Source organism: Oxyura jamaicensis, chromosome 17, assembly GCF_011077185.1.
Source record: "Oxyura jamaicensis isolate SHBP4307 breed ruddy duck chromosome 17, BPBGC_Ojam_1.0, whole genome shotgun sequence".
Lineage (NCBI taxonomy): Eukaryota > Metazoa > Chordata > Aves > Anseriformes > Anatidae > Oxyura > Oxyura jamaicensis.
This window is the reverse complement of record NC_048909.1, coordinates 8,144,710-8,167,458: the sequence shown is the minus strand read 5'-3', so window position 1 is coordinate 8,167,458 and position 22,749 is coordinate 8,144,710. Positions and strand designations below refer to the sequence as shown.

Sequence of the window (22,749 nt, the reverse complement as noted above, 5' to 3'; positions counted from 1 at the left end):
AGGGATTAGCTCATGGCCAGCCCCACGGGAGGGCTTGGGAGAGCGAGATTATCCAGCATCGGAGCTGGTAGGCAGCCTCCTCCTACTGCTGCTGCTTGAGGTCCTGCTTTTGACCTAAAATACAGCCCACAGGCATCGCTCCACCTCCTGCATCCCTGCCACCTGGGGAGCTTCCCAGCTCTTCCAGTCCCCGGAGCCATGGGAGTAAAGGGGAGAGGAAATGAGGGACAGACAGAGAGAATAAGGTGAGGCAGGTAGAGTGTTCATCCTGAAAACAGAAAAACCAGGAATTTCACATTGTTCCCGTGAGAAAGTGAACAATATGGATTTTTAATTTAACCGGTGGCTTCATTTATTCTGTTGAAATGCCATTAAACACGACCGGTTTTTGGGCTTTCAGAACAAGCATGTGGGTGTACCGGGCAGTTTTTGTGCTCTATCCCCTGCACAGCATCATGTGCTGTGGAGTTCTGGGAACCTGGGGGTCCTCACTCAGTAAGAGCAACCACAGGTATTAAAACAGGGGAAATGCAAGATGTTCTATTTTTTTTTTTTTTTTTTTTTTTTTACAGTAAATTGGGAACAAGACAGGATCCAGAATTTTAGTCTTCAGCCTGTATGACAACGGGATCTCATGTATTTTTCATTTTAGACTGCACAAATCTCTATTGGCATATAAAAAGAACTATCTGAGACAATCTGAGAATGGCAATATTTTATCCTGGCCAAGTTATTCATTAAAAAAATAATAATAATAACTCTGCATATTCTTACGTCATGCATTAGGAAGCTATTACTAATTAGGGACAGATGAATCAACTCAGATAAAATTAAATCCTGTTTCAACTTTTGCCCCAGTTTCCAAATGACTCCCTTTCTGCAGTTTGCAGCAGTTTGCCTGGAGTGCTTGCCTTGCTCTTCTCGTGGCTTGTGCTGCATGCTGGTGGCTCTGGCTCGTGGGATGAGGTCTCAGCTTCCTCAGAAGGATGGGCGCTGGGATGCTCTATCCTGCTTAAATGGAAGCAAAAGGAAGAGCTGTGTGCATATTTCTCAGCGAGGAAATCTCAGACTAAATAAGCCTCTAGGGGACATGAATATAAACCGAAGCTTTAGTTTGCTGGGGGAAAAAAAAATTTAAAAAAAAAAAAAAGGAATTTACATTAATCAAAAACCTCTTAAGAGATTTCTAACCCAGTTTTACAGACTCGAGGAGCTCTGCAGACAGGATTCCCACTGGCTGGGTCTCTGCTGGGTCGCAGTCCCTGCTGGCATCTCTCTTTGCCTCGGCAGTCGGTCCGAGCGTCTCAGGCCAAAAAGCAGCGCGGCGCTAATCGAAGGGGATCGCCCGCCGGCACCTGCCAAGGCGCCTCCCTGCGGGGTTTCTTCCTCAGATCGAGTCACCTGTGGCCGAAGGAACGTGTGCCTACGGAACAGCATCCAGGGGAAAACCTGGCGTGTCAGCATAAGCACATTTACCGCTGATTTATAATCAGGCACGCGAGCAGAAAATCGGGTTTGCAGAGCTGGGATAGACACCAGCAGATTTTCCCCTGGCCAAGCTGAACCCCCGAGCTTTCTGAAGGTCATTTACTGCCGGGCTCCCAGCCCTTTGGGAACGGCTCCGCGGCAAGCGGGGGCAATGCTGTGTTCCACAAAGTTCCCTCACCTGCTGCTGAATGCGGAGAAAGCTTCTCCAGCCATTTCCCTGCCCAGGATTTGCTCTTCCCCAAACACAAACCTGTCAACAAGATATTGGCAGCAATCTTTCCTCTTGGGCAGAGAGTTGAGGAGTCCCCGTTAACAATGGGCATAGGTGACGGTCCCATGACAGATCAGCATTTGAGTCAGGCTTGGAATTTTACAAGCTGCTTTCCAACACAGTTTCTAACAAGGCGAACTTGATATTTTTCCCAGAAAAAAAAAAAAAAAAAAAAAAAAAAAAAAAACATATGCAAATCTCATTTATCTGTTTCTTGCTAAAAGTTTTATTATTATTTTTTTTTGCTGTGTCATCCTCCTCGGAGTGTTAGCAGCTTGGATGTCTTCAGGGGTGAAAAGGTAAAGAGAAAGATTCAAAAGAAAGGCGTATCTGGGTCTACGTCCTGCTGCAGCCGTTAGCCAGAACTTGTTGAGTGTGTGTTCACCACCGAGGTGACTCGCAAACTTCTATGGGCACCATCTTTCCTATAAGGCATCAGCCCTGCCTGCTCTCAGGGGGACAGCCCCTCTCAATGGGTCGCTTTTGGGGGAATTTCCACTGTTTGTGGCTGAGATTTCCAACCAGGGGAGATATTAAATCCTCAGTTTCCACCAGCACAACCTCCAGACCGAAGCAAAGCACCTTTTCCCAGGGCTGGACTGCAGCAGCCCTGGTGGATGTTCCTCACCAGCTTCCAGGAGCCCATCAACCCATTTCTGCTGCAAATCCCGAGGAGCCCACCCTGTTACACCCCATTTTCCAGCCACACCATGCCTGGGTGCATCAGCACAAGAAGGAAGAGCGGCAGGGGCAGGGGCAGTGTTAGAAGGACTCCAAATGTTTTTCGGTGTGGAGCAGCCCCCAGGCATCCCTGCAGACCTGCACGGTGCTGCCCGGGGCTGTTGGAGACCAAACCGACAGCGTTCGAACTTATTTTGGAAGCCGCCTCGCGAACATGCAAAGAACAAACCGCAGGAGGCTGCTGGGTTCATCCTTGCAACATTTGCAGCTCAGCCTCGACACGGCAAAGGGAAAGCAGTTGTGCTGTAGATGAGCGGGGAAGGGGCCAGAGATGTTTCAGGCAGTTTTCCACTTCCCAGCTCATTTGCAACGTATGCTGCTTGGGACTGACTCTAGTGCTGGAGCTCTTCCCCTCCAAGCAGGCTCTGTTTTTCGTAGGAACAGCGAGAAGGTTTCCAGCCACCAGGAGCCCATGCCAAGTCTCCAAACAAATCTGTTTGAAGGTTCCCGGTCTGGGAGTGATTAGTCCAAGATGGGGGGAAAAAAGAGACAGAGAAAGGGGGAAAAAAATCAAGATAAGAAAACCTGTCCTGCAGGAATATTGTATTGTGATTATTTTGTTGTTTTTTTGTTTTGTTTTGTTTTGTTTTTATGAACTCCCTGGGCTCTTGCTGCGCACTCATCTCCAATTTGCCTGCGGTAAACAATTTGCCTTTCAATGAGGCAGGAAGAAAACGAAGCTTGGTTCAGGCCATCGCCAAGGCTTTTGTTCCTGTGCGTGGCCTTGACAGCCAGCAGCAAACACATGCTGCCCGGGCACAGCGCCGCAGCCCGGGGGCAGCGGCTGGAGGTCACCTCGGCCACCACTGGGCACAGGGAAGAAACACCTTCCTGGGCCAACCAGAGGCTGGAAGGGCTCTGGCCATGGATTAAATCGATTAAAGTGTTTTCAGAACCACTCCTACCTGAGCTCTTGGCTTCCAAGAGGAACACGCGGGAACGTGGCCACTACGGCGGCACTCCATTCGTTCTGCTGATGCTCTTTCTGCATGAGAAGTCTCCCGTGCACCAGAGTGCAGCGAGCTGGGATTATTCTCAGGCTCGACTCCTGGTGTGGCAGTTAACAGCTCTTTATGTAGGGAAGAAATCCAACCTCCAGGCTTGTGGTTCAGGGAGAGGCACCACCACCTGCACCTTGCAGTGAGCCAGCTTCCTTCCCCCAAACCAGGGCCATCTCCACCACCTGCGTGCCCTCCAGAGTGTATTTTCATTAAAAAAAGGGCGCTTTTCTTCTCCTCCATCACTGCCCACAGTGAAGGAGAGCCCAAAGGGTTGTACAGAGACATGGGGAATACGTAGGGTTAAAAGCAGCCCTGGCTCTGTTGAAAGTGATTGCAAAATCCCCTTTGGCTCGGTGAAGCAATTTTCCCACCACCATCACCCATTCTTTCTTCCCAGAAAGGTACAGGACATGACGGGAAGTTACAGCCAGAGCTGGGCAAAAAGTACAGATGTTTTATTATGAATACGTGCTGGTATTTCTGTAGCAAACTCAGTCCTGTGGCCATGCCTTTCAGCTTTGTTTTCGTGAATACTCCAGGGAGCTCATTTAAAAAGCAGGTGTGCTCACCAAAACATGACCCTGGTGCCGGTCCCGTCAGCAGGGAAGGGGAAGGTAACTTTTGAGAAAGGCACAGACCCATCGAGTCCCAGCAAAGCTATCATTCTCTGCAACAGAGCCAAGACTTTACCTCGGGACTTGCTTCGGGCTCTCCCCTGACACGCTGCAGAGAAGCCAGTTGTCCTATTTTTGGTTAAGGCTGCAGGCTGCCCCGCAAACCTGGGCTCTGAAATTTCCACCCAGCACACTGGAAGTCGTCCTGCAGGTGGCAAGGAGAAATGGTAATAAACTCATCGTGTCTCTCCAGCAGAGACCCAGACACAGATCCTACGGCAGCCACGGTTTGGGAGGTTTCTTGTGAAGAATGTTGCAGGACGGAGGTGTTTGCAGAACCTTTCTGAACCATTTAAATGGTTAAGAAATTACAGTAATTATCTTCTTTCCTAAGAAAACCTCAAAATACATGCATACATTAATAGGAGCTTGGAAAGGACTGTTTAATCATTGCTATGAACATCTCTGCACTGATAACAGCTTCTGCTGAGCTGTTCATTCCAGGGTCACTGGGAAAACCAGGGTTAGTGCTGACAGTAAGATGCCACTGGAGGGGAAATGAGGAGGTAGGGGGATGGCTCTGGGCAGCTAATGAATTTATTCAGGATGAATAAGCCCCTTGTGGTAAGCAGAGCTCCCTAATCTCCCTCTCTCGTGGTGTAACTGCTCCGATGGTATCAGATCTTTGCTATAAATGGCAATTTTTCCTACCAATTACCCACCGGTTACAGTCCATCTCCCTCTGAAATAACAGGCAGGTCATTAAACTCAAATTCCAATAGGATGATAAGGGAATTTATCGCTGAGATGATCACTGAAGCCGTGGTGATGAATGGGTTCAGAAGGATTTTCGGGCATTGTTTCCCAGAGCTCACCAGCCAGTTATCTCCTCCACTCGGCAGTTTGTGTCTGTAGCTCGGAGGCTGTCTCCTCGATGGCTTCTCAGTTCTCCTTTGGGGGGTTATTTCTGTATGGGGGTGTCCGTGTAACTCCAGGCTCTATTTTCCTTGCAGCTCTTCATGTTCAGGAAACAAGGCAACGACAATTAGCCCCGTGATAGGGATGATGCTTTCGACTGGATTTGTTGTACTTGGCTCCCTGTCAGCAGACAGGTTTGGGATGAAAAAGGTGCACATTTACGGCGCTTTAATCATTGCTGGAGTGCAGCGCCATGCAATAAAAGGAGCCCCTTTGCTTTTGAAGCCGGTGAGGAGATGCAGTTTTAAGATCAGCTCCCCACTGCTGCTCAGCTCCAAGATTTAGGCTGTTCGGCTTCCCCTCCTAGAGGTGAGCCTGGCGGCTTTATCAGAAGCTGTTTAATAGCAGAGATGGATCAAAGAGAAAGATTCCCAGCTGCGGCCCAATACACTCTGGCACAGGCTGCTGGTAAAGCAGGCTAGCATCCGAAGGGCTGGCCCTGTCCATGGCACAGTTTGGGCTTTTTAATGATCCCAGCTTTCAGGAGCAGATAAATTTGTGTTCGCTCTCCTTCAGCCAGCCCAGTTCAGACCAGTGGCCAGCAGCAAGCGACACAGAACCAAGGAAATCACCAAAGCGCCATTTCTGCTGAAGAGAAGGAAGAATTGGACCGCTTTTAGCAGCCCTGGGAGGCATGAAAACCTACCAGAAAGCCCCAGCCGTTCTTCAGACAAAGTTTTTCTCTCCAAGCCAAATTCTTCAGTGTCCTTTTTTCATTAAGTGTCTTCTGCTAGATCACTCTGCAGGAGCAAAGTGATGGACAAAGCAGTCACAGCCGCCTCGTAGCAGCCCCAGCACAACAGGCAGCCCGCTAACAGCGCGTGCATGCCATGGAGAAGTGGCAGAAAAAATCTGAACAGAACTGAGGGCACGGGTTTATGAATTGTCCTGGCAAAAACACGATCTTAAAATTTGCAACCGTGCCCTGACAATGTCCCGACAAGGAAGGGCAGGGGGCACTTCCCAGGGATTATAACCAGCTGGAAGTTGTAACCCCGGCTGTTTTTCTCATTCACGGCAATACGATCAGGTTAACATGCCTTTTTGTTATTATAGCCCGTGTGGATTTTTCTACTGGGGCGCAGAAAGGCAGTTTCCTAATGGAAAGTGCTGCCCCTTCCCCTAGCTCTGCCTTTGCCCAAGCAGGGCGCAGTCCTTGGGCGCAGCTCGGCGTGCCAGCACGGCCAGGCCTGGCAGCTGTGCTTGAGCACGAGCTGGTTTTACAGAATTGCTCCCAAGTTCTACTGTTTTATGGTGGGAAGGAACAGGAATTACACACGGCGTTTATTTTTAGCTATATTTTTTGCTTTATCTTAGCTGCTTTTTGCTTTTGCCTCTGCAGATGGGTAAGGAAGAGATAGGGCAAGATGCCTTCGCTGAATAGCCCCCCACGTTTGTCTACATCCAAATAATTCAGGAAAAAAAAAGTCACTGTGGAAAAACATTTCTAAAAGAGTCAAAACCTTTCTATTCCAAATGTGAGCCTTTAAAACTGGGGCAGCAATTGCACCTCTGGGAATCTCCCTGCGTTACAAGGAGCAAATGCAAGGAGCTGGCACCTCCGCAGCGCTCCCATCAGAAACCCACCCCAGTGGCTGCTCCCCCCCAGCTGGCTGCTGGGACATGTTGCAGCAGTCAGCTCATCTTTGGTGCTCGTGTTTTCCCCCCATTAACGGAGCAGATCTGGACCTGCTGTGGCTCTGCTCTGCTGCTGTTGGGAGATCATTAGTCCGATCGAGCAGGGCCTCAACTACAGCACCTCAGGGTGGTATAAACCCCATCCAAGGGGTTTAGAAGCAAGAGCCCTTGCTAAATTTATTTAAATTTGTTTAAAGTTGACTAGAGGGTGAACGTTTGATCTGTGTTCAGCCTTTCCCCACTTTCCGAAGATAGTCACATTTGCGGATCTGAAGTCTGGATCTAATATATAGCACTGTATTAATAGATGTTGGAAAGGGTTGCTACAAGCTATTACTGAGGCAAAGTAAAAGAAATCAGATGTTTATATACAATTATGCTATTGTGCAGATCAGGGGCCAGGAGAGAGCAGAGACAGTAACAAGGAAAAGTGCCTTTTCTGCGTCTTGGGATGGCGTCGAGATGGACAGATAGCGAGAGGAAGGCATGAGAGGGGCTCGGATTTCCCTGCCGTCCCTCTTGCAGAGTTGTGAAGGGGAGGAACAAGGCCCAGACCTGTGGGGGGGTTACCCCTGCTCGCCGTGCCCCCCCCGGCATGGCACCAAGCCTTCCTTTTGCCCGCGGTGCCAGCAGCACCCAGCCGACGGCAGGGTCAGCGCCCAGAGGGGCTGCTCTGCTCTGCGCCAATAACGCGATTTTCAGAGGTTTTGCTCCACTCCTGCAATCAGCTGGCCCTACAGCCCACCCCGCAGACATCAGCATTTCCAGCAAATCAAAGGTATTTCGCCTGCACCTTGACCCCGAGGGTGGCAGTACCTCTGTGGCCACGTTTCCCTCTGAAACACGCACACCGGCACCACGCCGCCGCGGCAGCCTCCTCCCAGTCCCCCTAGCAGAGGGCTCCCCAGGCATCTGTGGTGCTGAGCCAGCCTGCAGCGGTGGTGCTGGCTACTCTGCGGCAGCGCCTCGGGGCACCCCTGAGCCTTTTGGGGACAGGCAGGGCTGCGGTGGCACCCAGCAGGCAGGCAGACATCACATCCCACCCAGAGCTTCCTCCTCACCGCAGGCACGGGTTGCATGTTAAAAAAAATATATATATCCTCCAGCATCCCCGGGAAAGTTCCCATCGCAGAGCCCCAGCCGTCCACGCAGCCCATGGGAGGATGAAGGCAGCAAGAGGGGGAAGAGAGATAAACAATTTCCTACGGAGTCATGGCTCAAGCCCATCTTACAAGAAACACATGGTCCCTGACACAATATTTAGCTCTACTGTAACATGGTCCATTTGGAGGCTGGTGGCTGTGTGGAGAGCTGTAGTAAAACATTCTTTGCTAGTAACAGAGAGAGCGAGAGAGAAAAAAAAAAAAATCACCCTTAGTAATAATAATTGTGGTTAACTCCATAAGGGCTGGAGAACAGGGTGGGAGCAGAGCTTCTCCTGGAGCAGGGACCTGCTTCGGCATGGAGCAAAGCCCCCAGCTCTGCCAGCCTGAAACGCTTTTCCCAGCGGGTGCTGACCCCTTGGCTTCACCCCGTTAGACCCGGAGGAGCAGAGCCAGCATCTTCTGGGGCCGGATTTTTTCCTTCAGTGTGCTGTTCCTCTGCTCAGAACAGTCCCGGGGGGGGTCACGATGTTAAGCCAAAGAAAAAGCCTCTTTTTTTTTTTTTTTTTTTTTTTTAAATTTTTATTCAACTTTTCTGCTCGTTAGCTCAGGAACTTACAGTTGGAGTTGTCACTAGGCTCCTCCTGCCAACATCTTGCAGGGCTTCGCAGGAGTTACATCATTTGGCCTCGGCGGACCAGCTAAGTGGAAACACATTTGCATTCGCTCGCCTTGCTCGGGCTCCTTCTCGCTTCTCCCCAGCTCCGCGGCGCAGAGCATGAGGTCAGGCAGCTCTCGGTGCCTGCGGGGCCCCGTGCTGGGGCACCCTGCAGCTTGTGTCCCACGGGTGCCTCCCTGCGACCGTCCCAAGTCCCCCTGCAACGTGTCCAGCCCCATGGATCGCCCCTGCCCTGGGTGAAAGGCTGGGTATTTAGCTCATCCCGGCACCCTGGCTAACCCCAGCAGGGAGTAATCCCTTCTGCCTCCATACGTAGAGCCTCTCCTTCCCCTCCCAGCACAGCCCCCAGAAATTGTCATTTTTTTTCCTGCCATTTATCCAAAAATCAGCTGCTGAGCTCTTCCCCAGGAAGGGCTGCAATTAGCATCACTCGGGTCCTTGTTATGGAGAGTGAAGGGAGGAAAAAAAGGGAGCTAGATGGTCATAAAAAATATTTGTTTCTTTTAATTTCTAACATTAAAGTGTTTTGTAAAATTACCAAAGGACAGGGAAGTTCAGAGAGGTTCTTTGCATCTCCCCTTCCCCTTTCTCAGCCGGAAAGTTCAAGCGGAGGATTTTCATTTACAATTAACACTGGTACATCTTTCATCTCACAGCCTCAGGGCAGAAAATGATGTGCTTCTCAGCAATCCGGGTCCCTGCTGGTGGGAACAGGTGAATTATCAGGATGTCAGTCACCGGGAAGAGCAATATATACCTACACCTCTCCAGAATAGGTGTCTGGAGTTAGCAATGGCCAGGAAAACAGGGCACGGACAGCCCCGGCTGCAGGAGCAGCCTGCCAGCATCACGGGCAAACTTCTCCCCACACCAGGCATCCCGATTCCCAGAGTTTCCCTCCTTGACACCACACAGCACCAGGAAAAAGGCAAGGCTTTCTCCGAGCGTTTTTGGACTGAGAAGCTGGGAAAGGTGGCAAAGGAAATCTCAGCTAACCAGGGGAGCTGCAGGGCGTGAAGTAATGCTGGTGGCGTTCTCCGGTGGAACCTGGCTATTTGCACTCGCAGGGTTTGCATCATGGGACAGTTCCTCTGCTAAAGCCATTTCTCAACTAAGTGTGAAATTCACAGTTCTGGCCCACTGTTCTGGCCCTGTCTCAGAGCAGGACCCCGGGGCCAAACCCAGCACCCCGTGCTTCTACGGAGGGCGTTAGCAGCTCGACATGGGAGCGCCAGACCTCCAACACCCAGACTGTGCTCTCGCTCCCTTACTTTACATCACCTCATTAAAAACTGGACTCGATGCCTTTTCATTAAAAATAAATAAATCGAACTTTTCACTAAAGAGCTGAAAAGGCAACCAACAGCAGCCCGATCCTGTCACACCCAAGGGCAAATAAGATGCCGCAGAAATAAACACAATAATGACGCAGCTGAAACCTTTCGGACGGTGGCGGGGCTGTGCCGTGTTAGCGTTACCTACAATCGTTTTATTAGCTCCTCCATTAACAAAACGACAAGGGTGGCTGGCAGCCAGCCATGCCTACAAGGACTCAGCACCTCGGTGCTCCCGGCAAGGAGAAGGGACCCGTGGAAAGCGAGAGCCCGTTTGGAGCTTCACCGCTGGGCTGCATCCCGGTGCAATCCCAGCCGCTCCTCTCCCGGCTGCCACCCGGCTGCTAACAATTACTAAAACTATCATTTGTAATAAAAAAGCAATTAATAAAGCATTCTTTGCAATAATAAAGCCAAGGAGCTGTCCTTTCGGAGGCCACCCGTGGGAGCTCCCAAGGTTGATCGCTTGCCTCGGGAAACCCGGGGAGAGGAGGCGCGTTGGCGCAGACCCGCCCTGCACAAACAGCCACTTTCCCTGAGTCTGCTCCACGACGTGACATCGACACCAGACTTTCCTCTGGGCCGGGGAACCACTGACGATCTTTAAGCAAATTTGTGGTCTTCGTTCATTTATTCTCAATGCTGACATTTAGTCATGAGAAAGCAATTTCTTCAGAGAGTGCCCCGAGCCTCTCCTGCTCCGGTGTGGGTTTTGTCTGGAGGATGTGGTGCTGGGATGGCTGCAGTGACTCACGGCCTTGCGAGCCCCACAGGAGGCAGAGGAGACCAGGGAGAGGAGCTTTGGCACGAGGCCTGACGGTGCACGTCGTCCCTGGCACGGGGAAAGGAGCCGCCGGGTCCTCCTCCTCCTCCCTGCCTCCCCTCTGCCTTTGAACGCGGCGGCAAGAGAGGCTCTTTTGATTAAAAATGTCAGGGGCTTATTTGCTCAACCCGATACGATCAGATCCTAAAATCGGGATGTTAATTACTCCCATGTGCCTGATCTAACAGCCGGAGCTGCTCACCTAGCTAGAGGTAACCTTCAGCAGCAAGGCAGGTGGTGCCCCTGCTTTCCTGCACAGTGAGCACTGCAGGAGTGTTCCTCATCCCAATTGGGATCCGATGGCTGCACAAAAAACAGCCAGTCTGAGCCTGGGTTTACTCTGGTCTCTCTCTGTGGTCTCTCTTGGCCTAGTCCTGGCTCCATTTATCTCCACAGCAAGGACAAGCGGAGTGGTGGGAGCAAGTGGGAAGGAAAAGCAGAGAATTCAGCAAACTGAAGCCGGGATTCGGTTCTGCTACCGGCATTTTGCCGCCTCTTTCCTTCCAAGCAGAGCTCTCTGGAGACCCGAAATATCCATAGTATTGATGCCCCTCTTGTTCAACTCCACAAGAAGAATTATATTTAGATACATTTTTCTGCTACACTCTCTCCATCCCTACAGAAGCTGGAAACCCTTTGGATGCCAGGCCGGGTACGGGCTGCTCCCCTGTTCTCTCCCCATGGAAGATTTCCTGCCCTTGCCAAGCATCCCAGCTGCTTTCTGCACCCGGGGCTGCAGCACCCTTGGGCTGCTCCTGGGAATGCCCAGAGCCTTGGCCAATGCTGCAGGCAGGACACTGCCAATCGTGTCCTCACCAGCTGGGAATTCATCCCCGCTCAGCACCTGCCAGGTAAGCCAGCCCCATTTTTCAGGCACTGGTCTCCTCCAAGGGATGCAGAGAAGCTCAGTCCCCGAGCTCAGCCCCACGAGATGCTGAGCACCTGGTGAGCAGCACAAGACATTCCCAGACACATTTGTTTAGTGTCTGGCTGGGGCTGCTTATCAGCGTTGAGTCAGCTGTGTGGGTGAGCTCTTCTTCCTCCTTGTGCTCCAGCACCTCCCCAGGGCCGTTCCTGCAGTCAGAAGGAGTAAAATCAGCCACTTGTAGCTCAGGCTGTGCCTCATCAGCGAGGCATTGGGAGCAGGGTTCCCAAAAGCCAGAAGCCCTTGTACCAGGAGGTCCCCATCCCACAAAACTCCATCTGACTGCCCAGCTCCACCAGTGATGGGGGGACAGGACGTGGAAAAGCTGTACCCCAGCGCTGGGGGGCACAGGGGTGCATGGTCCTGGCTCGTCATCAGCCTGAGGAGGACTGAACGGGGATTGCAGCCGCTTGCCCCTACCCTGCGGCAACTTCTTTGGGTTCCACCAACCCCTGCCTGGGTAGGATTTGAGTTGGTGCAGCGAGGGAATGCAATGCAATGAGGGAATGTTATCCCTGTGCCCTGCCACAGGCTTTGCACCCTCAAACAGAGCAGCAGCACGAAGGGCAGGTTCCCATTATACACCGCAGGGACTCATCCTGCCAGATGCTGAGCCCGAACCCTTTACCCTGGTAAACCCACAGCCAAGCAGAGAGCAGGGAACTGCCGCGATTCCCAGCCGTGACTCCGCTGGGAATTCATCCGGCTTGGCAGAGAGGTGCCCCAGCACCCCCAGCACCCTTGGGGGGGGCTCAGGAGGGACCCAGAGCATCGCTCCCCGGGGTGCCCCAGCCGCTGGGTGCCCGCTGCCCGGCGAGGTGCTCCAGGAGCTGGGGAAAAGGCAAGCGTTAGCACCATCTAGTGATGCTGGCTGCGGGGCTGGCGGTTGGGCTTTGGTGCTCGGGGTGTCCCATCCCAAGGACAGGGTGTGGGGACAGTGCCAGAGGCAGGGAAACGGGGTGATCCCAACCCAGGGGTAGGTGCGGGGTGGTGGGAATGCTCCAAACAGCGAGCACTGAGCACCCCACAACTCGGGCTGGGAGCCCAGGACCCTGAAGGTGCAGAGGATGCTGATGGCAGCAGGATCCCGCCTGGGCTCTGGGGACGTGGTGGCATTTACTAGCGAGGGTCTTGAGGGAGCAGGTTCATTTCTCAAGGACCCATTCCCCAGAACAATGTGAATTTACCAGTCTCAGCTTTCATTCGAAAGTGATTATTTGAATTGCTTGGGAAATACGAGCAGGAAGGAGTTGCAGGACTTCAGAAAGGTGAAAAGCCAAGTGAAGGATGCATTACAGGTACTGAATTTTAGAGATGAGCTATAAAATTACAACTTTACTTAGTGAAAATTTTCACCATATCAAGGGTAAATGTGGCCTGTTTCATACTAAAAGCAAAATCAATAAAAATCACAGGATTTGCCCAGAAAATCATCCCTGTCCGGGATAGGCACCTCTGAGACTGGGGCATCTCCAGGCCAGTTTTGTAAAACTGCGCTTTGAGCACTGAAGTGGCACCAAAAGCCTGCTCTGCTCTGACACTTGTGGAGGGCAGTTGATTTTATTTTAAAGTCACAGCTTTCAAGAAAAACTTCATGTTTTCTGGTACCAGACTGGGATCAGAAATGATGCACTTTGCTAACAGTTCGTATTCTGGCAGCCACTGGACTCCTAACACCAAATATTCATCATATTCCAATGTTTTGCCCAATTTCAACTGAATTCCCAAGCACCCTGTCCCTGAAAGAGCTGGTACCTAAAACACAACTAGGAACAGCCAGGCAATTTGAGGATCTTGGCAAAAGTGTGGATCAAGGCAGTTATTATAATAGCAGCAAGAATTTGGGAAGGGATTTCCAACCTCGCTCTTTAGGGTTTAGGTTGATCTGTCTTTATTAAGACCAGGACGAGACTTCATATCAGCAGGCACATGGCTCCACCTGCTCCCAGAGCAGAGCATTTGGCTGCTGTGAGAGCTGCAGGTGGGTTTCAGGACCCGTTTAAGCAGGGATTTCCCATGTCCTCCCCGGACAAGGTCTGACCATGTCACCTGCAGAGCATCACCGTGCTTTAGGCTGCACCCGATGCTTTCTACACCTCCCCTGCACCGATGCCTCTGCAAGAAGCAGGCATTTTGTCCCTGTGAGCAGGGAGGCAGCTGCCCAGCCCCACAAATTCCCACTCCCCATGGGTTTGGGACCCGCAGCAGGGCTGTGCTCGGTGGGGATTTGCTCTGCTCGCAGCCCAGCCCGAGCACGGGGCTGCTGCCCACGCCTCCAAAACCAAGCCTGAGCTCTTGCTGCCAGCTCCACGCTGTCTTTCCCTTCAAAAAGGAATCCACGGCGTGTTCCTCGGCTGACAAGCCGTTCCCCCGTGTCCAGGGGCCCGCTGGCCCTTTCCTAGGTGAGCTAAGCAAGCACAAATGTCCTGCCTAAACAGCACCAGAGAGGAGGCAGCTGGATCCGAACGCGCGGTTCTTGTGCAGGCTCCCTTTCCAATGAGTCATAAAAGTTCCTTGGCAGCTGCCTCTGTGTATCTAATTGGGATCAGGTTAGGGGCAATGTGGATAGCTGAGGATGGAAAATATGTGTCGGATTTACTCCTCTGTCCCACCACTGATCTGGAGGCTTGGGAACTCTCCTGCTGGAGCCCTGTGCTACTCACCAGCTCCTTTCTTTCCATCCAGGGTCCAGGGGCTCGTTCTGCTCCCCATTCCCTGCTGGAAGCTGTCCTTCGCTCTCCTCCAAGTGCCCCTCTGCATCCCCCTTTAAACCCGAGGCAGAACCATTGCCTTGCCACGTTGGCCGGGCAAAGAGGCGGCCACAGGGCTGGGGGAGCTGGGCACAGCAGGAAGCAGCCTCGGGTGCCCCAGGCGCTCGGCGTGACTCACATTACCCAGGCCACAAAAGAGGCGTGAGGACCGAGCCTGTTCCATCTCCTTTTTGTCTGGGAGCAGCAGCACTGGCAAGCAATCCCTTCCCCTCTCAGCAGGCAGATGGGGAGCAACAGCATCCTCCTGCCCCTCTCGCAGAGCTTTGCTGGCTAGCAGAGACACGGCAGAGCTCTCGTTCATGAAAAACACAGTAATTCCCCCAAAACATCCCTCTGGTGCAAACCCATCAGAGTTTCTGCACAGCCCCTCTCCTCCGCCATCCAGGGGTCTTGTGGTCACCCCACAGCCCCTCTCCCCATGGGCCCGAGCTGCTGGGACCCACAGCGAAGAGAGGAAGGACCAGCACAAAGCTCTTGGAAAGAGATTCCCAGGAAGCGGAGACACTAAATAGCCCCCGAAATCCCGACAGAAATGGAGATCTTGGCAGAGAGCAGAGCCATGCTTTCTAACAGATCTATATTTGGCTGAGAGAAAGAAAAGCCCCTCTAAGGAGCCTCTGCTTTCAAGGCAGAAATGAACACCCGGCTTTGAACAGAGCTTGAAAAAATAATAAAAAAAAAAAAAAAAAAAAAAAAAAAAAAAAGGGGGGGGGGGGGGGGGGGGGGGGGCCACACCAAGTCTACAGAAAACTCCTAAGAGGCTGCAAACTTCTGCCCTTCTCCTGTGTCCAAAAGAAATCCACCAGGCTCTGCCGATCACCTCACCATCACCTCCCGGGAGACAGATCCTCGCCAGGCCTGTGGCCAAAGGAGAGAACTGATGGCACTTTTCACAGCAATTTCTCTGCCTGAAGTGGACACTTAGAAAGAAAAAAAGGGAAATGAGCAGAGTCTGTACAGTCCTGTGAGGCCAGATGTGGGACATCTCCCTGCCAAGCTCCCAGCTCGCATCTCCCCCCTGTGTCCCCATCTTGGCGGACACCTCCAGGGGCTCCTCGAGGTGGAGCACATCTCACTTTCTCCTTTTTCCCTTCAAGACTGCTGAAGACCCTAAGAAAAACACGGGCTTGGCTTTAATGCTCCTACAGTGGTAATCCCGAGCTGTCAACACAGCATCTTAAAAGATCTTATCACCTGGCCTAGCCGAGGAGGATCGGTGCTGGGGCTGCTCCTTGCCATACGGGGCTCACTTGGCCATTTCCCTGTAGCTCAGTGGGGCAGTTCCCCACTTGGGAGCCCAGCTCAAAGCATCAGCATCCCACTCCAACCTCGTCACAGCCACTGCTGTCCCTATGGGACCAGTTCCCACACCAGCCACCAAATGTCTAGGGCTGCAGAGGGGCGGCCAGGAGGGAAGGATTTTTTTCGGGCAGAGGGGAAGGGGCAAGCAAGGCTGGGCCCAGCAGGGAGGATGCTCCGGGGGCTGTTGGTGGAGCACAGAGCGGGATGCTCCTGGCTGTCAGCCCAGCAGAGAGCCCTTGCCCGCGGCGAGGATGAGCCCATGGGGATGTGTGCCCTTGGGCTGGGATGTCCTCGCCCCTCTGCTGTTGTTTTTGTAAGCTTCTTCCCGATGCCGCGTGGCGTGATCGCTGAAGGAACTTTGCCCTCTCTCGGCTCGCACTTTTCATAGGAAAATAAGCTTGGGTTTTTGCCAAAAAGCGAAATGTGAAAAAAAAAAAAAAATCCTATGTTTTAAAGTTAAAATCTGCACTATTGGGGTTTTTGAAAGATTTATAAAGGAAAATCCCAAATTTAAATCATCTCTACAAAAATTCTAAAGTATTATTCTGACAGAAAATTTGGTGCTGCTGAAATTTCTGACAGAGGAAAAAAAATAAAAAAATAAAAGACTGGAGAACTGTTTCAGCAGAAATGCTGCTCCTGGACACTGTGGCACTCGCAGCCACCCGAGGCTCACGGGGCTCAAGCAGATGCTCAGCATTTTCTGGAGAGAGACAGAACATCCACGTACAACAAGGGCTGAAACAAGCGCAGGGAGGAGCCGCAGCCCCCCCTTTTTAGGACACGAAGCTCTGAGGGATGGGAACTTCTGGGAGGTCACCGCTGGGGTAGGACGCTGAGCAATGAGGACCATCGATTTGGTGTCTGATCCACTCCGCAATCGTGCTCATCCTACATTCCTGACGTTTCGCAGTGGAAGTCGTTTTCGGTTGACATCCAAGAGGGGAACCGTTGGCTCCAGGTCCTGGCACCGTGCAGGACAAGGAGCACGGAGCACCGGCTCATCCCACCGGGTCAGCAGTGCCGGAGCCGGGCTCCTCTTTGGGAGCTATTTAGAAACCATGGAAGTCAATAAATCTTTGAAGTTATTTTGGGCTGGAACCCAAAGATGTTTAATCGGAAGCAGATGCCGGTGGAGGTCTTTCCTGGAAGGCTGGTGTGCAGGGAGGCACACGGGCTTTAAAATGGAGAGGAACTTTATTCCTGTTGTTCTATGTTAATATCCATGGCTTACAAAATATTTCAGCCATGTTCCTGGATGTGTCGCTGGGTGCCTTGCACAGAGGACAGGCAACGATTAAACATTTCAGAGCAGTTCAAAACCAGACGAGAACTGGGCTTTGATGAATCCCCCCACCTCATTCGATTTGTTTAGGCTACGTGCTCCTGCAGAGGCTGCCGGACTGGGCGGACAGCTGGGGGATCAGCAGCCTTTTTCTCCATCCCCGGTGCCCTTGGGCTGCTTTGCCTTGGGAGAAAACACAGTGCCTTTTGGATTGCCTCCAAATCTACAAAACTGAGCTGAATATCTCTAAAACCACTGCTTTCTGGGCGGGAACAGCCTGCCAAGGCCTGGCGCTGGGAAGCTGCCCTGCAGATGAGGTTTGCTGCCGTGTCCCAGCCCCAGCAGCCTGGGATCCCCGTGCCACAGCCTCACCCCAGTCCTTCCCGGGGCTCCCAGCCTCTGCCCAGAGCCCCCTGCAAGGCAAAAGATGCCCCTGGCTTCCCCTACCTGCATCTGAACCCCTCAGCATCACATCGAAGCCCTCAGCATCACATCGAAGGCAAGGGGCAGGAGCCAGTCCCTATTATTTTTCCTACCCCGTAACCAAAAGGTGAGAAGAGCGCGAGCACCCTGCAGCCGCACACTTTGCTGTAAGGAGCCACAAGAGGGCATTAGCTTTATATTTTTCCCCACCCAGACAAATCCAAGACAATTTCTGGCTAATGTTCCGTTTTCCGGTGCCCAAGTACAACTGTGGGAATATTATCCTGTGAATCCTAACACTGTAAGAAGATGGGTTGGCTAATGATGGCGAGCCTGACTTTCTTCTCATTCTTGTAATTTGCCTGTTTAGTCCCCTCCACGGAATAAGAGAAAGGCGGGCAGCGTTCCCTCTATGTGGGAAAAGGAGAACATTTCGAAAATTAAAAAGAAAAGAACAACAAACGAACCCAAGCCACAACATTGTCAGTGCCTAAAGAGATGGAATCGGAATTAACAACACAATTCTTGAGAATGCTGCAAAACTCTGTGCTGCCCGTGCACCGACGATTTTTTTTAGGTAACAAAAGCAGGTTCGCCGTGCCTGCTGGCACCCAGCGCTTCCTCTCGAGTTTGATGAAGGAGATATTTCCTACCCCGACAGCATCTGTGCTCATGCGTGCCTGGTGTCACTCCAAGGCATCCCGCTGTCCTTAGCTGAGTTCATTGCCTCCGGTATAATTAGGCTTGCTGGATGAGGGCCGGGTGCTCTGAGTACCCTGCGAGTGTGTGGGGATGTTTTTTAACCATAAAGTGCTATTTAGCCTGCCCCCCTTAATGAAAAGATCATGCAAACCAGATTAATGTCGTTGGGCTGAAGCAGAAAACAAACGAGCAGCAGAGTTTCCCTTCGTCCCCAGAGTAGCTTAAGTTTTTCAGCAACATCAGCGATGAAACAGAAGCAGGTGAAGAAATCAGGACGGACCACAGCATACGAAAATGAGACCGCTAGACTGGTATGTAGAAAAGGAAGGTGCTAGTAAAAAATGTTACAGCTGCTGTGTCCATCCAGCAGTGAAAAATAATATTTGGTCTGCAAGAAGTTGTGAAGCTGAACCTAAAAAAGAGGAAAACCTTGAAGCAATTTGATGATTTATTTCCTTTTTGTTTCGCACTGTCGTGCACCGCAGTCACTGCCCTTGGCCAGCCAGAGTCACCCTCAGCAGGACAGATCTGTTTTCCCAAGCTAAGATGAAGTCCTGGCATCAGAGTGGAGTCCAAATCCTTTTTTTTTTTTGTCCCTCTTTAAGCTTCCTTCTCAAGAGCAGGCAGCCAAAGGGTGTGTTTTGGTAGGTGGGTTAAGTTAGGAGAGGAACTGGGACTGCAGATGGGTGCCGTGCCCTCGGGAGCATGGATCAGTCTGTGCGTGGAGCTGGTTGTTCATCAGAAGCACCTCATCCCAATCTCTCCCTGGTTCACACACCCCAAGGACCAGGGGAGGACAGTCCCTGCCTCTTTCTCTTTCCCCCATCCCCAGCATCTCCTCCTCCTCCCAGCTCTTTACGCCATAAACCAGCACCCATCGCTGCGCCCCTGCGGTGCCAGCGAGTGCATTGCCACATCCAGAGTGATGTGTGTTGGAAGGGGATGAGTTCCTTTGTGCCAAGGATGCCACGTATTTAAATGAGGAAAAGAAAGAAAAGGAATAAGGAGGGGAGCAGCACATGCACAGCCAGCTCCCGAGGGATGGGGTTGCTTGCCCCTGCTCCGGCTATCGAGAAGGTTTTGCTGCGGGTGTCATCCCCAGCTCAGGTCCAGCGAGGACTTGCTAAGGTCCTGTGCTGCCTCCCTCCCTTCTGCTGCCTTTCCCAGGGCACTCCTGGCCTCCTACAGATCTCCGCCTTCCTCCTTTTCCTATCATCGTGTGCCAAGTTTGATTAAAATGTCGCCGATCCCTGCCAGCTCATGAGACAGAGGGAGAAGAGAGGAAGGAAAACAAAAAAAAAAAAAACAGCCGACCGTCTCTCTCCTGCCTTCCCAGACTTCGCTGAGGCCGTATGAGGTCTCGTCTGGGACGCAGCCGGGCACGTTCCCCGGGAGCAGCAGACACCCCTGCACCCTCCTGCGGCAGCATTGGGCTGTGGTTGTCTTTGCTGTCATTAAAGAGCCATGCAGTGGGCCCAAAGCATCAGGGATTCATGGTTTTTCTCTTTTTCCCCATGTTGTCCCTCCGTCCTTCCCTGTGCAGGGAAAAGGGACCAGCTCAGGGCACTCCAAGGCCACATCTTCCCCCCACTGTGACCCAGCTGAACCGTGAGCAGCTGGGGATGCTCGGCACCACCCTGGAAGTGCTCAGACCTCGTTAAATTGGGGTGATTTCCTTAATCCCCAGGGGATGCAGAGAGGTGGGACGTGCAGCCCTTTGGCCCCAAGGAACTCAGCTGCCAGCGCCACACACCCATGTGTGTCCGCAGGTGTCTGGAGATGAGCGGCTCCGAGCCCTCTCCACGAGAGCCCTGCAGTGTCTGGGGGAGGGCTGGGATCTCTGCCTCTCTTCCTTGGGGGATTTGATGTACTTCCAAGCGATCTGGAGGCTGCCAGGTTCTCCAGCTCGAGGGGAAACAACACCACCGCACGTTAATCGGATGAATTTCGGGCTCCTGCTGCCAGCACGTGGCTGCGGCACACTCACTTCCCGAGCTGATGTCTGCCGTCGTGCAAAGAGGTGTGGGTGCCAGCCCCCGTGCTGCAGCAAAAAAAATACCTACCGCAACCATCCCTCCCCGGGAGAAGGAGTCGACCGCACATCGCGAGGGGGAAAACTCAACCTCATCCCTGCAGGAAACAAATCCCGGGGGGAAGATACGTCTCCGGGTCTGCCCGGCTGCCTCTCCACCTGCAGAGCCACCCCTACCCCTCGGGCTGCCCTTTCCCACCACCACCCTCCATCCGTCCTGGGGGCTGAGCCCATTCTGAGCTAAATCCTAGGAAATATCCTGCCAGCTCCATCGCCTGGGGCAGTGGCATCCCTGGTGTCCTCTGAATTCCTCAGAGTTGCCTTCTCCTCCTTAATATGATGTATTTCAAAGGCCAGATAATAAGGCCATTAATTCTTTGGCTCACACTGTGAACTATTTAATGGAACATGACAAGAAAACAGTGTTTCTTTCCTGGGAGTAATTATTGTTTGACTTTAAGTCCTTACCTACGGCAATAGCTGTAAGGAGAATAGTTCCATTAAAGGCAGGTGGGGACTCTAAATCCTTAGAAATGAGGACAGTTTTTTAACCTGAAAGACATCATAAATGACCATAGCTGGGCCAGTTAATTTATATCTCATTTCAGAACATTTAATGGTGCTTCTTTTCATTGCTGAAGCAGGCACTCGGTGGCTCTAGCAGTTGGTGGTTTTCCACGCCGTTTCTCCTCCCACACCTGAAGCCAGCCTGGCTGGGCCGAGCGAGCAAACTATCCCTCATTATGGGGACGTTCCCGAGGGCTGCCCTATTTTTCCATCCTCCTCGGAAAGCCGAAGACTTTCGTGATATTTTACCCATGACAGCAGCAACTGCTGCCCCAGAAATGAGGGGGATTGGACATCAGGGTGAAATCCATGTGAGCACCACGTCCTGGGCAGGGTGGCACGTGGGCTGGCATGAACCCAGCGCTGGCTCCTGGCTTTCAGCAGCAGTCCCTGGTGCTGAGCATCTCCGGAGCACTGCAGACATGGGCAGCCAGGCCTGAGTCGGCTGCACCACGCCAGCAAAACGCAGCATGGTTGTGAAATCCCTGCCTCCGAGGGGCAGCTACGAGCAGGGGCTGGGGCAGCACCAACAGCAGGAGCTTTCCCATCTGCAGTCACCCAGAGGAAACAGGGTGCAGTGTAAGCACAGTCAGGATCCGTCCCTTTAGCCAAAGTACCTTGTTCTGGAAACCCGGGGTCTGGAACCAATTCTCCCTCAGCGAGCCCTTCCCAGATCCTCTGACATATCCCAAACCCTGCTGGCTGCCTGCTGGAAAATCCTCATCAAACGCAGTTGCTCTGTAAGGGTTAGCTCTATAGGGTTACGAGAGCTTTCCCCCCGGCCTATTATTGCAGGGTTGCTCCCGATTGCTAGGCTACGCAGTGTTGCTGTTGGCGCGGAGGCGTGCGGGCTGCGCCGGGGCCCACATGTGTGCTGCTGGGTGACTCATGAGATCTGGCCCCGGCAGCTCCGGCTGCCTTCGCGGCGTCTCGAGAAGAACATTCCCTTCTGCTGAGGCACAGCCCCGGCACCACGGGCAGGAGAGAGACCTGTGTGGCCCCGTTTGGGACCCCTGAGCAGCAGCACAGCTCAGGTTTGGTGGGGACAGCACTGGGGGGAGCAGTGGGGGGGCAGGAGTGATGTGGCCCTGCTCCAAAGCAGCTCCAGGAGCTGCAGCATGCCCATGGGTGCAGGAGCACCCAGACCCCACTCCCAGGGGTGCAAAGGCTTTTCCTGAAGCCAGGAGACTGGGTTGGAAGCGTGCAGGAGCTGGGTTCAGCCACAGGATGGGAAGCGTCTCCCATCTGCAGAACTGCCCCAGAGGAAGCTGAGCCCCAGCTCTGGCTTCTTTTAAAGTCAAACTCCGACTAAAGTTGACCTGACCAGCCCCACACCAGACAGGTCTTTACGCTGAACCGAACTCACAAAGCTTCTCCCTGCGTTCCGCCAGCATGAGGATAAAAATCCCACAGCTCCCACCTCCTTCATTTTAGCAACGTTTTGCTTCAGAAATCAAATTGCTACGGGGAACCGCAGCTCACCGGCGGCTCCGCATGCTCGCTGCCAAATGCACACCGAGAGCCCGAACCTCCACTGCTCGCCTCCCAGCCTGGCTCCCCAGATTCCTGCAGCCCCCCGGCCTGCAGCTCCAGGCAGCCCTCGGAGACACCGAGCGGCTGAAAAACCGCACTGCAGGCACACGAAGGCCTGGAAACTCCTCGCAGTCCTCCTCCTGCATCTCACAACCTGCAGGGCCTCGTGCAAGATGAGCTCGATGAGCTCAGGCCAGCCCGTCCCATCACCAATATTGACCAGAGGCACTGCACAGAGCAGAGAATAACCTGAGGCTCTGGGCTTTGGACGTGCCACGTCGTTTGTCTTGATCCTGCAGAGCATCTCAGGAGCTGCACAGTGGCAGTGGGACTTGCTGGAATTTCAAATGTTGGGCTAGAGGATGTCTTTACCCCTTGTCCCCTGGGCTGTCCTCAGAAAATCCCGGCGTGTCCCTAACGAGCCCCTCGTGTGCTTGCCGGATCCCTGGAGAGTAATAAAGTAGGGATTCCACCTTGCATGGATTTAATAAAAAGAGAAAACAGTTCCTCAAAATCATCCTTTAACAGCAGCAGTTCTG

General features: G+C 52.7%; 2 long non-coding RNA genes across 2 annotated transcripts; one reads left to right on the top strand and one right to left on the bottom strand.

The window, feature by feature from the left end:
- Nucleotides 1-567: 567 nt before the first annotated feature.
- On the bottom strand, nt 568-4,295 carry LOC118175623. The gene is made up of 2 exons (XR_004755040.1): nt 4,192-4,295; nt 568-1,355 (listed from the first exon to the last, which is right to left on the bottom strand). It is a non-coding gene; the product is annotated as an uncharacterized LOC118175623 (long non-coding RNA).
- LOC118175624 lies at nt 4,209-7,087 on the top strand. Its single transcript, XR_004755041.1, has 2 exons — nt 4,209-4,342; nt 5,111-7,087. It is a non-coding gene; the product is annotated as an uncharacterized LOC118175624 (long non-coding RNA).
- The last annotated feature ends 15,662 nt before the right edge of the window (nt 7,088-22,749 follow it).